The sequence below is a fragment of the Pezoporus occidentalis genome, unplaced genomic scaffold (assembly GCF_034315485.1).
Source record: "Pezoporus occidentalis ecotype Australia unplaced genomic scaffold, CSIRO_AGI_Poc_V1 ctg46, whole genome shotgun sequence".
Taxonomy (NCBI): Eukaryota; Metazoa; Chordata; class Aves; order Psittaciformes; family Psittacidae; genus Pezoporus; species Pezoporus occidentalis.
The window spans coordinates 8,467,705-8,480,987 of record NW_026915791.1 but is presented as its reverse complement, the minus strand read 5'-3'; the positions used below and the strand labels follow the sequence as shown (position 1 = coordinate 8,480,987).

Here is a 13,283-nt window from a genome sequence, read left to right as displayed (position 1 = left end):
CTGAACTGACCCGGGAGTGAAGCGATGCGGTGGGCAAGGTGAGGGGCCATGAGGAGCCCAGCGCTGACGGGGGGTGTGAACCGTGTCATTCGCTTTACGGAGCGGGTACGAAGGGGCTCAAGGGGCAAGCAGCAGGCCCCGGCCGGCAGCCCGGCCACGGCTCGGCCGCGGGGGTGGCACCGCCGCTCCACACCCACCTCAGTGGGGGCCCGCGGCCCGCCCCAGGGCTGGCTTAGCGCAGCCGCCAGCTCCGCCCCGCGGGGTTGGGAGCAGAGCCGGGGCCACATCGGCGGAGGGAGGGAGGCAGCGGGAGGACCGGGCAGCGGAGCTGTGGTGGAGCCCGCCGAGCAGGTAGGCGCTGCGGCTGCCCGCTCCCGGGGAACGGGGCGGCCTTGGCCTGGCCTCCTTCTGCTGGGCTTCGCTCCGCTCGGCACGGGGGGCTCGGCGGTGCGGTGCAGTGCAGGGGGCTGGAGCCGGAGCCGGTCCCGGTCAGGGTCAGGGTCTGGGCTGCGGGGTCTTCCCAGGGGCTTATCCGCGGAGCGGGGAGGTTCTGCCGCGGCTGGGGCAGCCGATCTGTGGGGCAGCACCGGGGAGACCCCCGGCTCCTCTCCTCTCCTTTCCCCTTCGTTCCGTTCCCCTTTCCTCTCCCCCCGGGGGGTGGCTGTTGCCAGGGTCGCGGGCAGCCTCTCTGGGGCCGTGTCCCCATTGCTCACACGTGTGTCCGTTCAGACTGAAGCTGGTGGGTGAGTTTTGACTCTCTTGTGTAGCTGGTGTATGGCCTGAAAGGAGAGAAATAATCATTGCCAGGTGCAGCACACCTGGGGCAGGATGAGGCCCGCAGGCAGGCTGCCGCATCGCTGTAAAGGGGTTTCGGCAGGCTGAGTGTGCTTCAGACCGGGCAGTGCTGCTGCCTTCATCAGGACTCTGCCTTCATTGGTGCTAAGATGTTTATTAGATGCTTCTCTAGCAGTCTTACCCTTGTTGCAGCTACAGAAAGCTGGTACTTGCCCATCCTGCTCTGTACCCCAGCTTTTTTTCTCCCTCCCTTTTAAGATGCTGGGGAAGAGAAGAGTTCAGATTAGTGTTCCCATTTAAACAGCTGGGTAAGTGCTGGCTGTGGATTGCCCTGCAGTGTGGCTGCTGGATCTGTTGATACAGGGATAACGGCTTGTTACAACCCAGGCATACTGTTTCTGCCCAGAGCATAACAGCTCTGCTGTGTATGCTTTAATGTGCAATAGAGCACTCACTATGAAAAAGAGGGGGAAGGAAAAGAGCAACCATCCTGGAATCTAAATGTTGGCTTCAATAAACTGTGAAGCTGGTTGAGGATGAAGTGTTCCTACGTCTTGGACCAGCTCTAGTGTTTCCATCTTCTGCATGGGATGAAGTTTGAGGCTAATTTACTGGCTGTGCAAGGGCAGGACAGGCTGTTCTGCTGCCGTGCTGGGGGAGCTGGTGGCTGGGGAGAAGAGCAGCTCTTGGAGAGGTTTGTGCTGCTGCTGGCAATAGAGGCTTGCAGGGATATAACCCATCCCCAGTGCTAGTGAAGCCTCGCCGGTGTGATTCTGCGCAAGCAAGGATGCACAGCTGGAGAGTGTGGTCTCGGCATCTGACATCAGTGATACTTCCTCTCCACAGAAGATGGTTTTTAACTTTCTCAGGCACCTTGGGCTTGAGAAAAATCCTCTTCAAAGCCTGACGTGTGAGCCTGCTGTTGCGAAGCTTGCTCGCTGCATGATAACCAGTAAGTAGAAGCATGTGGTTAAGATCCTTTTGGTGAGCCACAAGATACAAGAGTAAAAACATTGCTCTGAAGGTCTAGTGAGAAGAGCAGTCTTGATGATGTGCTGACGTCAAGCATATGACAAGCTGTAAAAATGATGCATTACTTGGATCTCACGAAATACTTCACAAGAACTGAGTGGGAAGAAAGTGTTAATGGGGGAGAAGGGCACTGTTGGTGCAGTCAATGACCTCTTCTGCAGTGTTGCTGCACGAGTAGTGGCAGTCCTGCCAGTGTCCCATCACCAGGCCTCTTTGTGGTTGGTACAGTGGGGTGTTTTTTAACATTCACACTTGTTTCTGGTCTTTCGGCTGCAGCAAGAACTCCCACACGCACAGTTGTGCTGCTTTTAAAAAGAAAGAGAAAGAATCCATTGCTCATACTGGGCTGCCACATGAGTAAAAAGGATCTCTGCCAACTGCTCTGTAAGCCAATGTGTGGATTTGGAGTAGTTTAGGGAAGTGAGTAGCTTCTCCTCTCTGCATGTCCCTTCATTTAACACTCCTTTCATAGAAGGGTCTTGCTTCCAGTATAGCTTTACTCAGTGGAGCCTCTCTGGGCTTGAAACCCTCTTGGCCTGGGTTTCTCCATCCTTGCTGAGGGCTCTGGGGATGGCTGGGACAACATCTGTATCCCTGTGCTGCAGGGCAGGGGTGGCTGGGTGAAGCCTTGCAGCGTTTGCTCAGCTTCTTACCTGCCTGTGACAGAAATAGAGCAAGGTGGAAGCTCAGTGCGTGGAGAAAGCTCTCCCCCCGGGCAGTCTCTGTTTCTGCTGCATGGAAGCTCCTCCCTTAAGAGGATTTAGCAGCTTTAATGGTGCAGCTCATCTGGACTCTCTTCATTCCTGTTATTGTCTCTATTTTAGTTCTTAGGGGGGACAGGTGTAGCGTGACCTACAGCCGTAAGCTGGCGCAGGAGATGCTCTAACAAGGCCTTCCTACAGCTCCATGGAGGTTTCCTGCCCCCAAGACAATCTCTGCTTCAAACTCCATAAAGTGTGTGTATGATCATATGGAATTCCTTACCTCACTGTAGCTGAGGAAAGGTTTTATCCCACTCCTGTATCTCCATGTCTTTGTGTCACAGCTGTAAGGCAGCAGGGGACTATCCAGGACTGCAGACGTTCATGCAGGAGATATTTAAATCAGAGAGATGCAGGTGGGAGTTTTGCAGACCTCTGGTAACCACAGACCCTGAGGTGCTTTCCCCAAACCATGGCTGTGGGTCCTGGTGCCCCCTGGCACTGTTACAGCAGGAAGCACACAGCAGAGGCAAAAAGACACTGCTGCAAAAACCTTGGGCAGTGATGACACAGGATCTGTTACAGGAAAGCCAGGGTGATGCTGGGAGGTGGACCATGCCCCATGCTATCTGAAGTGGTAATTGCTGCTTCACTTTAATGGTGTGGGTGGTGCGTCAGCCACTTTCTTCCTGGTTTCCTTTCTGTTTCTGCTTACTGGTGAATGGGAGGACTCAGGCCAAGGTTGAGTGGCTTGGAAAGCTGGAGGAGGGAGCGATGCTTCATCAAGGGATGACCGGAGCCTCAGTTCTTCACTTCTTTAGTTTCCTCTTTGGAAAAACTTGTGTGCATCAAAACTAACTTCTTATTGCCAGGAACTCTGGCCCTCAACCAGGGTGCTTTAACTTCACCTCTCTAAAATAGGAGCATGACATCTGCATCCCCTTCTTTTCCTTCATTGCCTTCATTTGTTTCTGAACATGGATCATGACATCCTGGGATCTGGGGTCCTTATGTACAGTAAAGGATGAGCTGGGGCCCATTAACCTTGTTGTCAGCTTTGGTGGCCTAAGAAATAAACTGTGCTCTTGTACTGATGATGCTGTGGGAAGAATGTGGGATTGGAGCTTTCCATGGACAAATGATTAATGACATGTGCATGAAGGTAGTGAGCTGCAGTGGTTACCTAACCCCTTCTGTCTCTTCCTGGCTCATCTGTATTCTTTTAAGGAATGAAATGGAGGAAAGCCTAAAAATCACAGGCTCTCTTGGCATGGCAAAAGGAATAATACAGGAGATGGAGCCAGTGCCAGCAGTTCCTTGATGGTTGGTCAGAGCCTGTTTGCTGAAAGCTCTCAGGTTCATCACGGATTGGAGACACTGAAGCAGTTAATGGCCGACTTGAACCTAGACAGGATAATAAGTGAAGCACAAGGAGCTGCATGCTGGAGAGTGCTTAAATCACTGCTTGCTTGCTCTGACAGATTCAGAGCGAGCCGATTTTCTGGAAGAAAGATGAGGTGTTACTGTGGGCAGCTCTGAAAGGGACCGCCTGGTAGGTGACAGCAGAAAAAGGGAATAAAACAGGAGCCTGTTGGGATGAAGACAGGGAGCAGACACTGCCAGCTCAGTGCCCAAGCCTGTGTCCTCTTGAACACAGTAGGGCAAGAGAGGCTGAGTGGTTCGGAGCTCATTCAATATACAGAGGAGAAAGGGAAGGAGACTGGGCTGAAGGCAGGCTTTCTCCTGCGGGAAAAGGCACATACACGGGCTGTCTGGCTGACTGCTCTAGTTCTTTTATCTCCTTGATGGAGCTTTAGAACTGGGACAACACCGTTAAAAGCAAGTTAAATCAAAGCGTGGTGTGTGTGCTTAATTTCCAAGGCTTGCTGCTGAGGCAGGAGCTCAGGAGCCGGGAGCATCTGTCTCTCCTGTGCCACCAGGGGCCCTGCACATAGGCAGGAGACTGGTGCATAAGGATGCTTCTGGGCTGCAGCTTTAGTTTCTCTGCAGCACAGTGTGAGCAAATAGGTGCATCGCAAAAACGCTTTACCTTTTACTGCAAAATTGCTGCTGGGCTGTAAGCACATCACTGATCTCTGCCAGTATGATGATAATCCCAGGCCATGTGTACTTGGGAGATGCTGATTTGGGGTAAGTTATCGACATTAAGATATCCAATAGCCTGGAGATTTGAAATTATATAATGGAGAGTTCCCCTTGTAGGCAACACTAATTCTGCTTCAGGGAGATCTCTTGTATGCCAGCAAGGGAAGGGATGAGCCATTGGAGCTGCAACTGTGAACCTTGAGCCAAGCTCCAGCCATTACTGGAGTCTGGGACTTGGTCATTTCTGCTGCTGCTCCCATCCATGCCAGGTTGGGAAAGAGGAGGGAGAGGACCTAGCTTACAGGGATTTGCATAGCAGGGCCCAAATTTGCTGTGAAGTAGCTTTACCTGTTGGGAACAAAGGAGACCATTTCCCTGAGCTGCCCTGGAGAAGCACTTACAGTCACTGGATGTGCCTTTGTCCTCCACCAGCAGCTTCCTTTGGCCACTACCTCTGTGATCCGTGAAGTTTGTGTGCCCTCACTGTTACGGGGTCGAGGGGCCACATGGAAGCTCTATGCCCTCATCTCCTGCTATCTGTCTGGTTTGAAAAGCAACCCACTCCAGGACCTTGCTTGTGTTTGGGCTGCCACAGCTCAGGTTCCAGTGAGGTTCCTCTAGGTGTTTTCTGCATCAGGATCATCACCTGTGCTGCATTGGTGCAGGCCTTCAGGAGCAGCACGTTGAGCATATGTGGAAGTGACATCCTACCACTTGGCTAGGACTGCAAGGGCTGCTGCCATCATCCCCTAATATGTGAATATGCAAAGCCTGGAGCTGGCATGTCCCCTGTGGTAGATGATTAGCAGTTTGGTTGGGAATCAGTTGTGGAGTCTTAACTAGAGGAGCTCCACTATTGCACGGAATGGCTCAGTGCTCTGGTTAGACCTTTCCAGGGAAGTTTCTCTGCCTTCCATGGTATTTCAGTTTCTAGGTACTCAAGTCTTAGATGGTAAAATATCAATGTTGGGAATGTCTTACTCCCTTTCTACTAGATTTTTGTTCCCATTTTCTCCTTGGTCCTGCAAATGGCTTCTTTAACTTGGAATATATGTGGACAGGAATTGAAGAGAGGTTCTGTATTCAGCAGTGTCAGGATCAAGTGATATTTTGGACTTTGCACCCCAGAGCTAATGTGCCTGCTTTTGAAAGGCACCATGTGGACTGCTCTGCTCCTCTCCTTTCTGCTTGTAATCAAATTGTAGAGTACTCTGCCATTTTTTTCTGGTGTGATGATAGAACACCACCTCTCGGTTATAATCATGCATTGGTTCTGGAGCTTGTTTCATGCTGGTGGTGTGGTGCAATCAGAGCATCTTGTGAAGCTGGTCATGCGTTTGTATGTGTGTCAGCCTGGACTGAAGCTGCTGGTGATGAGTCAGTGTTGAGTGGCTTCGCTGGAACGTCCTCAACTTCCCAGTGTGCTTTACTGAGTAAACTCTGTCTCCTTTCCCCTCGCTCCCCCTCTTCTGTGTCTTGTGATCACAGAGCTGGGCTCCCTGGTCATACAGAAGTGTTGATCCAGAGTGCTGTGCTTGGCTTGGACTGAGTACACTGCTGATTATCAAGGCTGTTTCCCCTCTGCTGTTGCCTCAAGTTTTGCATTGCCCAAGCAGAGATTGAGAACTGTTTTGCATCATCTGTATGCTTGAAGAAACTGGGGCTTAAAAGGCAGGCAGCAGCTCTATTTATGCTCATCTCTGAAGTCTCTCGGAGGGCGGGGGGAATGAAATCCACCCAGACAAAACCCAGCTGTCTGGATTGAATGTGCTTTCCCAACAGTCTAAGAAGCTGCTGGGCTCTTCTTTGCATTCAGGTCCCTTTCTAATGCAGGCTTGCAGAGACACTACACATGGAATAACTAAAGAGCCCTCTGAGTCGTGCAGTAAATCTGCCTGTTCCCGAAGGACGCTCTTTTAATTAGAGAAGACTTCTGCTCCACAGCTGCTGTGCAGGACAGTGCTGGACCACGGCTGTGTATGAGATAAGGTAGAGGCACACAAGGGGTTGCTCCCAAAGGGTTTGTTGCCCTTCCCTTGGGACAGGAGTGGAAGGGGAGGCTGCAAGTATGACAGAGGTCCATAGAGGCTGGTGGTGAGGTAGGAAACCCCAAGCGTCCTGCTTGCAAGCCCCGTCCCCTCTGTGGGACTTTCCATAGGAGATGCCTGCTCCCTTGCACCAAAGCTGATAACACCTTGCCTGAGAGCAGCTAAAATAGGGGTGGTTGTGTCTGCTCCGAAGGGGTGGGAGGTGATACCAGTGCCTGATGTGAGGGGAGTCAGAGTTTCCTCTCGCCCCTGCTCCCTGGGGGTGGTGGTGTGACTTGTGTCTTCCTGGAACAAACCCGAGGTGGCCAAAATGCTGCTGCAGAAACCAAGTGGGAATTCATGTCAAAAGCTGCATTGAACTGGCTGCAACCTCAGCAGAAAAGGCTATTTCAAGGGAGGGCTATTTTGAGGAACAGCAAGCTACTTTAATGGCCAAGACCTCAGAGGCTCCTTTGCTTTGATGCTGCAGTCCTACTGGTGGTCTCAGAGCCTGGGTGTCTGCATTCATTTCCAATCCATCATGCTACAGCTTCAGAGGCTGCTGTGGCGGTGGTAAAGCAGTAAGTTCCTGCTTTGCATAGTTTCAGGCAGATGGGAAACCTCTTCCTAGCCCAGCTGTCAGCTACAAGCAAGACCTACCAGCGTGTATACAAGTGGATGGCCATACACCCGGTGTTGTCCCATGGGAACCTAAACAGTTGCTCCTTGTTTGCCCAGAAGAGAAGCAGCTTTCTCCATGGGGTGTTTGCTGTCAGGAGGAACAGCCTGTGTGGCAGTGCGAGCTGAGCCACGTCAGCAGTTGTGTTACTGCAGTGCTGGCTGATGGCTACTCCTGTGCCCGGGGTCTCAGGAGCCCTGCAGTGTGTAGCTGTCTACATGGCATCCATCCATCAGGGAAGGAGCAGGCAATGGGGCTTTGCAGAGCTGGGTTTCAAGCTGCTGCACAAGGGGTGGGCACACATCCTTGGGGCAAAGGAACCCTTGTGTCTCAGCCATAACCTGTTGAGGTAAGATGCGTGAGACCCCTTGCTGTAATTTGATGTCATTAGTAAATATAGCTTCATTAAAACTTGTAAAACTGATGTGATGTAGAAATGGTCTCTGGAGAGTGGGCTGTGAGGGAAAGAGCACAATGTGGTGGGACAGAGAAAGGAAAAAGAAGTGTCTGCAGCCCTATTAAGTAATCTTAGCTTGAACCATGATTTACTGATTAAAGGTGATACAGCCCTGCTCTGTTTCCTGTCTGAAATGGCAGCATTCATCTCTGCATTGAGGCCTATCTTTCTTTGCAAATAATTTTTTTTTCCGGCTAAAAGTTCTTTCTTGTTAAAACAGATACCTGTGAACTACTCCATTTCCATCTCATTCTTCTAACTGCTCCATCAAACAGTCACCTGGAATATTTGTCCTCCAAGTTTAGAAAAGCAGACGCTTTCAAGAAGGTAGAAGAGGCCACCTAGCCTGTTTGGTCCGTGTTCAGCAGAACCCATCCTCCAGACCACTGCGTAAGTCTCTAGGCTCCAAGGAGACCTCTGCTGTTCCCAAAACAGACCCAGCTTTTCAGAGTCTTGCTGTCTATTTTAACTGCCAGATTCCTGGGGAATGGATCCCATATGTCTGTTCCTCTTGGCTTGAAGCAGCCCTGTCCATACCCTCTGCATGTGGTGTTTGGAAGGATGGATTGATTATTTTCCTCTTTTTTTTGGATGGTGGTTGGTGGAGGGCGGGGGGGGATCTTAACTGCAGATGGCAGGTCTATAAGTGACTAATGTTACCCCATTGCTTCAATTAAACCTACTGGGATTACCTGCACTGATAATGTGGCAAGTAGCAGTCTGCCTTGGCCTCCTCCTCTTCATAGCAAGGAAACCAGAAGGTTTGGAGCATCTCTTCCAGCTGGATAAGTGTTTTCTAGAGGGACCTTTTGTTTTCCAGCTTTGTCTACTGAGATTGTGAAGGGGAATGAAGCTGGGAATGAAGTGGCTTTGCTACAGCTTCTGTAGCAGCTTGTGCTGTGTTATTCCTGCTCCTCACAGTGCTGCCCTTTACTGCTGTACAATGCAGCTTTATTTTCTTCCTCCTGTAGGAAGAGCCTGGAGTAAGGAGCCTGCTCAGCGAAGGTGTAAGGAAAAGGTGCTAGACAGTGCTGTCATACATCTCTTAGACTGTATAGCAGCCGTGCCTGGGATTGACTATTCCAGAGGAAAACATGGAATTGCTTCCGAGTTGCATCCTCATGGTGTTCAGACCATGATTTGGCTGTTGTGGTCAGGTCCTGCCAGTCAGCAGCCTGGTCTAGTGGAAGGTGTCCCTGCCCAAGGTGTTGGAATCAGATGAGCTTTAAAGTCCTTTCCAAACCAAACCAATATATGATTCTGTGCTATTGGAGGGGGAAAATGTGGTTGCAGGTGGGTGGTTTTTAGTAGAAATGAATGACTCAAAATATCTGTGCTCTGAACTCTTGTACTTAAGGGCTTTTCTTCCCCTTCTGCCCTCTCTAAGTCATCATTTTGGAAAGAGAGGCTGCTTGAGAAAGAGTCCCTTCCTCTGAAGCTTTTTATAGCTCTGGCTTTCCCTTTTCATTCATGCCCACTGGTAGAGTCAAGTGGTAACTGTGGTGTGAAACTCAGGATGTTGTGAAATGCTCATCCTCAGACTGTGACAGTGCTCATCATGGCAGTGAGCAGACCAGGCTCCAGTGGGACCTGGGGTGGTCTGAAGGGCAGAGGTTGGGTCCGGCAGTAACCTTTTGTGGCTGTGGCACTGCTGGTGTGTGAATGGCTCCTTACCATGGGGTCCATTGGGTTTGGAGACCCCTGGCTTAGCCATCCCCATCTACTTAGCAAAGCATTTGACACAGTCTCCCACAGCATCCTCACAGCTAAATTGAGGAAGTGTGGTCTGGATGATCAGGTAGTGAGGTGGACTGTGAACTGGCTGAAGAAGAGAAGCCGGAGAGTTGTAGTCTATGGGGCAGAGTCTAGCTGGAGGCCTGTATCTAGTGGAGTGCCTCAAGGGTCAGTACTGGGACCAGTATTATTTAATATATTCATCAATGATTTAGATGAGGGAATTGAGTGTACTATCAGCAAGTTTGCTGATGACACTAAGCTGGGAGGAGTGGCTGACACGCCAGAAGGCTGTGCTGCCATCCAGCGAGACCTGGACAGGCTGGAGAGTTGGGCAGGGAATAACGGGATGAAATATAACAAGGGAAAGTGTAGAGTCCTGCATCTGGGCAGGAACAACCCCAGGTTCCAGTATAGGTTGGGGAACGGCCTGTTAGAGAGCAGTGTAGGGGAGAGGGACCTGGGGGTCCTAGTGGACGACAGGATGACCATGAGCCAACACTGTGCCCTTGTGGCCAAGAAGGCCAATGGCATCCTGGGGTGTATTAGAAGGGCGGTGGTTAGTAGGTCGAGAGAGGTCCTCCTTCCCCTCTACTCTGCCCTGGCGAGACCCCATCTGGAATATTGTGTCCAGTTCTGGGCCCCTCGGTTCAAGAAGGACAGGGACCTGCTGGAGAGAGTCTAGCGCAGGGCAACGAAGATGATTAAGGGAGTGGAGCATCTCCCTTATGAGGAAAGACTGAGGGAGCTGGGTCTCTACAGTTTGGAGAAGAGGAGACTGAGGGGTGACCTTATAAGTGTCTATAAATATATAAAGGGGGAGTGTCACGAGGATGGAGCCAGGCTCAGTGGCAAACAATGATAGGACAAGGGGTAATGGGTGCAAACTGGAACACAAGAGGTTCCACTTAAACTTGAAAAGAAATTTCTTCTCAGTGAGGGTGACAGAGCACTGGAACAGGCTGCCCAGGGAGGTTGTGGAGTCTCCTTCCCTGGAGACATTCAAAGCCCGCCTGGACACATTCCTGTGTAACCTTATCTAGGTGTTCCTGCTCCGGCAGGGGGATTGGACTAGGTGATCTTTTGAGGTCCCTTCCAATCTCTAGCATACTGTGATACTGTGATACTTGTAGCAAATGGGTTTGCCAAGTTGTTTTCCTTGTCTTTTGTGATATTTGTGTATTGAGGGAGACTGTGAGATGCTTTGTGTGAGGATCTTGCAGGAATCCCGTACTTCTGACTCTGGGTACTGGCAGATTGTAGAGTGAAGGGCCCATGGTTATGGTAGGGCAGACCCTGTTGAAGAGATGTCCCTTCCAACCCTAACAATTCTGTGATTATTACAGTTGCTGATCTGTGGTCTTCTGCTCCAGAATCCCATGTAGCAGTGCCAGCATACTAGCAGGGGAACAGCAGCAGTTCAGTAGCCACAGGCATACAGACAGCTGGTAAATGGTGAGGGGGCTGCAATAAGCAAATGCTGTATTTGGCAAAAACAAGATTCCTGGGATCACAAATAGTAAGGGGGCTGCTTCTGTGAGCAGGCCAAAAGGTGCATTCCTTTATGGGCTGAGGCATTATTCTGTGCTAGAAGGACTGCTGTGACTTTCCAGTCATGCTGGGTCTGCAGTAGTCTTCCAGCTCTGCTTGATCTGTGGGGCTAAATGGTCGAAGCCTCTGCTTCTTGAGATCAGTGCCTTGTTATCAGCAAAGGAAGCATGATTAGACTAATGGCCTGTCTCTTCTCTTTGAGAAAGCAGACAATTCTACATCTTCCCAACCATTTGGAGTTACAAGACAGAGGTGTCTGCTCTGTGGTGTGAGTTGTGGGTTGCTTGGTTTGTTGGTTTTCCTATTGCTTTTCTTCCTTTCTGACACTTAAAATCCTGTCAATGGTCCCTAGGGGGAACAGGCCTTGGAGGGAATCCTGCTCCCAGAAGACACTTCCATTCTGCAGTGGGCTGGTGCCCAGCATCGTGGGACTCCAGTGCTCTGGTAGCACTTGGCTTGGTGTCTGCTTCCAGAGGCTTCTGGGAAGCATGAGGGAATGCTTGTCCTTCGATGCTCTTCTGGGTAAAGGGATCTCTAGCTCTTGGCTTCTAGCAGCGTGACTTCAGCTTTGGAGTGAACTACCAGAGATCCTGTTATTGCTGGGAATGGTGGTGGATAAAGCCTAGTTAGGTTTGGCTTCTTTCACTTGCTGTTTGCTGGCACCTGTGCTCTGCTAGACCCCATCTACCTATCTCTGGAGAAGGGTGCTAATTTCTGGAAAGAATCAAAAAAGAATAGGAAACATCATTTCCCAGTTCAGGCAGATGCTGTGACTTTCAGAAACACATTTTTCATGGGTGTGATGAATCTGAGAAAATGAAATGAAAACCAGTTTGTTTTGAAAGGGAACGTTGCAGGTGAAATTCCTCGACCTTGATCTCTGGTATCTTCTGGGAGGAGGAGATGGAAAAGATAAAAGTCAGTTATACTACCTGGTTCCTGCCTCAGTCTGGCAAACTCTGGTGCTGTCTCAGAAAATGGAAAACCCCCTTGTGTTAAGGCTTCCTTCCTGCCTGGATTGTGATAACCTTTGGGTGCTCTGGCAGCAGGGGAAGGCTGCTGGCTCTTGGGAAGGTATCTCCAAGCCAAGTGGCATTGGGAGGGTTATTACACAACTCCTTGGGGGAGATTTGTTGACCTCCAAGGCATTGCTTGCATGAGAGGCTTGGGAGCCCATCCTGCGCATGTACTTGTACTGTGATTTCCAGGCTGATGAGTCTGATAGCAGTGGCAAAGGCTTAGTAGCATCCTCTGCTCACTGCAGAGAAGCCTGTATGAGTGCAAGCAGGGTGCTGCTAGTCTGTGCTGGCCACCCTGCTGCAATTTGAGGTGCAGGTCCTGCCTCATAGGCTTTGCTCCTCCATGGGGAGGTGCTGGGGACTGCCTTTGACACACAGGCGGGGAGGAATCCATCTCAGAGGTTATGTTTACAGCCCAGCAGCTCCAAGAGCAGAAAACAAAGCTGAACCAGTCTCATTTTTGGAGCCATTAAAGAGCCAGTGTAGTCAAGTGACAAGAGTCGCCCAACCAGTTTTGTGAAAACTATGCATTTTTACTGAGCTGGGTGCTCTTTTTAGGCAGTGTGGAGACTTCCTTCTGGTCCCTACCTGCACAAATAACATTCTCATAGTACGTGGTAATCCAAAAGACAAAACGTCCACTAAGCTGTACTTTTGGCTCTTCTGTCTGCTGCTTCTGGTAAGTTGTGTTTTGTGGTTTTGTTTTTCTTTAGGGGGAGAGGAGACACAAATGGCTCTGGGATAGGTTGTGGGGTGCTTGTGGGGTTTTTTTTCCTGGGTTTTCTGTTGGCAGAGCTGTATCTCTGGTCTTGCTGCATGGAAAGAATTGCTTAAATGGGAGAAATACTGTCCTGCAATGCTGTCGTGCTGTGCAAGTATGAGTGTACAGACTGAAAGCAGCCAAGAACTTTCTCAGTTAGCCAGTGGTAAGGACTGAAGACCTACTTAAATGTTGGCTTCCAAACTGAAGTGTGAAGTCCAGATGTTCTTCTGATTGCAGATATAGAGATGGCAACAGGCCCTTCCAAAAGCCATGCTGCTCTTTGATGCTGAACAGTGAGTTGGTTTCTTTTCAACAGTAGGATAGTGGTTATACCTAATCACTTCCCCTCAAGCATCAGAAATATGCTTCTAAGGTGTATTTCCAATTGGACAAAATGTGGTTGCTGTGGTAAAACATGC

General features: G+C 50.3%; 1 protein-coding gene across 3 annotated transcripts in view; it reads left to right on the top strand.

The window, feature by feature from the left end:
• The first annotated feature begins 316 nt into the window (after nt 1–316).
• The window catches only part of CD82 (CD82 molecule), a 41,536-nt gene continuing 28,569 nt past the window's right edge, over nt 317–13,283 (top strand). Inside the window, exon 1 of one of the 3 annotated variants that reach the window (XM_062635911.1) lies at nt 317–351. The gene's annotated coding sequence lies outside the window, so the exon portion shown is untranslated. Of the gene's footprint in view, nt 352–6,427; nt 6,624–12,669; nt 12,781–13,283 lie in introns of those variants that run through there. The other 2 variants (XM_062635912.1, XM_062635913.1) reach the window with 2 other exon arrangements.